Source organism: Trichechus manatus, unplaced genomic scaffold (genome assembly GCF_000243295.1).
Source record: "Trichechus manatus latirostris isolate Lorelei unplaced genomic scaffold, TriManLat1.0 scaffold00031, whole genome shotgun sequence".
Lineage (NCBI taxonomy): Eukaryota > Metazoa > Chordata > Mammalia > Sirenia > Trichechidae > Trichechus > Trichechus manatus.
Window position 1 is genome coordinate 9,463,615 of NW_004443967.1, and position 4,840 is coordinate 9,468,454.

The following is a 4,840-nucleotide window of genomic DNA, read 5'->3' on the forward strand; positions in this document are numbered from 1 at the left end:
GTCAAACACCTACTTGGGTTTGCAGCGGGCCAGGCAAGGGCCTGGGGAAACCACAGATGGCTGGCCCCCAAGAACTCTCTTCCTCTCCATTCCACAGCATCTCTGTGTAACCATCGCTACCCGCACCAGGCTTCAGCTCCAAATCAAGACATCTGTTCTTATTCACATTGCACTCAAGGTCCTTGGGTGGTGTAAACAGTTTGCACTCGACTAATAACCTAAAGGATGGTGGTTCAAATGCACCCAGCAGCACCATGGAAGAAAGGTCTGGCAACCTGCTTCTGTAAAGATTAAACCAGACCCAAAAACCCATTGCTACTGAGTTCATTCCAACTCATAGCGATCCTACAGGACAAAGTAGAACTACCCCCAGAGGGTTTCCAAGGCTGTAATCTTTATGGAAGCAGACTGTCACATCTTTCTCCCGTGGAGCGACTGGTGGGTTTGAACCGCCAACCTTTCACTTAGCAGCTGAGCACTTAACCACCGTGCCGCTAGGGCTCCTTCTGTAAAGATTACAGCCAAGGAAATCCTATGGAGCAGTTCTACTCTGTAACACGTGGAGTCACTAGTTGGAATCAACGACACCCAGCAACAACGTACGTACATAAAGATTATGAATAAATTATTTAAAATACCACATTGTACTTAAAAGTCTATTCTCACCTGTACTCTAATGTTCACTGCAGCACTATCCACAATAGGCAAAAGGTGGAAACAATCAAAATGCCCATCAACAGAGGAATGGCTAAACAAAACGTGCTACGTACATACAATGGAATATTCTGCAGACGTAGAGAAATGAAGTCCTGAATGCATGCTACAACACGAATGAACGTTGAAAACATTATGCTGAGCAAAACTAGTCACAAAAGGACAAATACTGTATGATCTCACTCATAACCAAAGATTATGGTTACCACGAGTGGGAGCAGTGGGGAAAGGAGGTGTTTTTGTTTGGGGTGGGGGCACTGAGTTTATGTTAATGGTGGTGGGATATTTTGGAAAAGGATAACGGCTGCACAACATGAGAAATGTAATCAATGTCACTGAATTGTAAACGTGGAAGTTGTTGAGTTGGCAAATGTTTTGGTATGTTTTCACCACAATAATTTTTTTTTTTTTAATTCTCCTTGTAAAGCCACAAGGGCTAAAAATTCTATTGGGAACCACTATGGGAAACGGTATGGCGCTTCCCCAAAAGCTAGAAATAGAAATACTATATGATCCAGCAATCCCACTCCTAGGTATATACCCCTAAAGAAATAAGAGCCATCACACGAATAGACATATGCATGCCCATGTTCACTGCAGCATTATTCACAACAGCAAAAGGTGGTAGCAGCCTAAGTGCCCACCAACAGATGAACGGATTAACAAACTACAGCACGTACACGCAATGGAATACTACGCAACAATAAAGAATAATGACGAATCCGTGAAACATCTCACAACATGGATGAATCTGGAGGGCATTCTGCTGAGTGAAATAAGTCAATCACAAAAAAGATAAATATTGTATGAGACCACTTTATAAAGTAATAACAAAAGGTTGACAGAGGAAAAAAAAAAACTCTTTGATGGTTACCAGGGATGGGAGGGGGAGGAAGGGAAAATTACCAGAGAGATAGTAGACACCTGTTAATATTGGTGAAGGGAAAGACACAATATGAGAGAAGTCAGCACCACATGACCAAGGCAAGACAGGACACTGAGAGGAACGCAGGAATAAAGAACAACTACAGTAACTAGGATAGCATAGACAATCTTGCAACAATAGTATCAACAAACAATAATCTACGAATGAAGACGGAGATAGATAGATATGCCAAGTGGTGATACACAGATTCAGTGGTGGAAATTTCTAAATACATGACTGCAGGTGCTCTTCATATATTAACATAGACAACAGAGCACTCAAGTAGCACAGTCAGGGAAATCTCTTAGACATAACTAAACACCTCACGGGATGAAGTTCCCCGGGTTCAAAGGCAGATGACCACAGACTCAGGGGATATCTAGGTCAACTGGCACAACATAGTTCATAAAGAAAATGTTCTACATCCTACTTTGATGAGTAGCATCTGGGGTCTTAAAAGATTTCAAGCAGCCATCTAAGATACATGTATTGGTCCCATCATAGAAAGAGCAGGAGAAAAATGTAGACAAATTATCATATTCATAAAAAAGACCAGATTTACTGGTCTGACAGAGACTGGAGGAACCCCCAACACTATGGCCCCTGGACACCCTTCTAACTCAGCACTGAAGCCACTCCCGAAGTTCACCTTTCAGCCAAAGATTAAAAGTCAAAAAACCCGTGCCGTTGAGTTAATTCCGACTCATAGCAACCCTATAGAACAGAGTAGAACTGCCCCATAGGGTTTCCAAGGAGTGGCTGGTGGATTCGAACTGCCGACCTTTTGGTTAGCAGCTACGCCACCAGGGCTCCAGCCAAAGATTAGGCAGGCCTATAAAAACAAACAATAACACATGTGAGGAACGCGCTTCTTGGATCAGTCAAGTATGCGCAATCAAATGGGCAACACCTGCCCAAAAACAAAGACAAGAAGCAGGAAGGGACAGGAAAACTGGCGAATGGAACTGGGGCACCCAAGGTGGAAAGGGGGTGAGTGCTGACACAATGCGGGACTGTAACCAATGCCACGAAACAGTTTGTGTATAAATTTTTGAATAAGAAACTAATTTGCTGTATAAACTTTCACGTAAAGCACAATTTAAAAAAAAAAAACCCTACTGAGGAGGAAAGGCGGCCTCGGGCTTCTCTGCCCCCCCTCCTTGGCCTGCCGCAGGGATTAGACACAGCAGCTTGCAGTGTTAAACTTTCTTTGCAGAAGTTTTTCTCAGAATGGTGGCACCCACTCTCTAGCTTATCTTGAAAGTCTGCCGGCTCCAGAGTTGTGTGAACTGAGTGGAATTTTCCATTTATAGTACAATCCTCATACCCGTCTGGGGGCTGGCGTTTTCACGGTTGAGAGCTCAGAGTTCAATGTCAGCAAACCTGCCTGCCAGGCTTCTGCGGGAGCCCATGGCATTCGGGAGCTTTTATTTCTTTCTGGGGGGAGAGGAGGAAGAAATAAAAGAATGGGTTTTCAACTCAAGTGCCAACACAAACTTGAAAAATGAACTGGGTTGGCAAGCACAGAATATCAATGCCTGATTTCAGGATTTAAGGCAACTGTTAGAGGGGAGGAAGTGAGAAAGAGACGGAAAAACATATCTTCAACTCCTAACTCAGGTGGCCAGGACTGGCATCAATGCACTGCCACAAGTCCTTTCCTGTCCCGAACACCCGGCCCCTGGATAGCGCCCAGCAGGCAGGATGCTGAGCCAAAGGCAGCTCACCCCATCTCACGCCTCCTCTTCTTCAAGCTTCCCTGTCTGCAACACGTGATCCCTCCTCATGCAGGCAGAGACTCATAGTATGAAATACCTTCGGAGTCCACGGTGTAGTGGGAAGACCACAAGCCAGGAAGGATGGGGTCTGTCATCTGATCACTGTGTGACCTTAAAGAAGTCGCTTCTCTTCCTAGGCTCATTTTCCTCATCAGTGAAGTAAGACTGGGCTGAAGGCTCCCAAAGATTTCACTGCTGACATTCTGTTTCACTCACTCATTCATTCAAATAGTAACCAGTGTCCACTCTTTGCCAAGCCAAGCCCAGGTCCTGGGCATCCCCTACTGGGCACAATCAGACTCTGAGCCACACCCTGAGCATGACCAAACGCCAAATGAGGGCTGCCAGTGCCAGCCACCCCTCTCTCATTGTCTCAATAGGCACGGCGTGTCCAGCATGCAGAAGGAAAGCCCTGCCCTGCCCTGCTGCATGGAGCCCACCCTGCAGCCAGCAGGCCCAGCTACCAGGGGAGGCCTTTTCTCTATCCCACAGAACCCTAAACAGCCTTTCCCAAGGCCCTCAACCTTTCCCACTTCGGATTAAGAAAAATAATGTTGCCTCCTCCTGGGATGAGCATGATCACCTCTCACCCTCCCCATCAAAAACCTTCTTTGGACCTTGATTTTCCACTGTTTAAAAAAAAAAAAATTATTCATTTCAAAGAATGAAATGATGACATCGAATGTGATTTTTTTTTCATAATTGCACATACACCCCAGCGGTGTGGGGCTATACACATACACACCCCAATCGCTGGTCCAGGCTATCAGGCTGTTGGTTTTCTGGCCCAGCCGCCACCCGCACCCAGGTCACCAACTAGCGGCCACCCAGCCTCAGTCTGCACACCTGTTGGAAGGCTGCTGCGAGCTGTGGGAAGTCGTGCGTCCCTCCGCCACTTACTACGGCAAGAACCATATACCCTCTGAGCCTCAGAGGACTGTGTTAGGATTTCACCCCGGGTGAAAGCGCTCCAATGCGCTGGGCAAACGGATGTTACTTGAAGGTTGGGCGACTCTAAGGTGAGACCTGCATCCCAGACCGTGCTGGTCCCGCCTCCCCACAGCTTTTCTTACTGATGCTGCCGAGACAGGGAGGGAAGCTGCTCAGACGGCTGACTCGGGACCATTACAGGCTGGGAGATGGTACGTGAGTCCTGTGCCATCCCCCATCCCCATCCCTGCCCCGTCCTTGGCGAGCCTACCCACAGACCCGGTCACCTGCTCCAAACCCCGGTCCCCGCAGCCGCCCCGCCCCTTCCCTCCCCTCCCAGCTGCGCAGAAAGGGCACACCCCCTCCCGGGATTCACCAATCAGCGTCCGGAGCGGCGCCTGAGGCGCAGAGGGGCTCTGGTCGGCAGCCAATTAACGCCGGGGCCCGAGGCGGCGCCTCGGCCGCCCCCTCCCGGAACGAAAGTCGCCCGGCG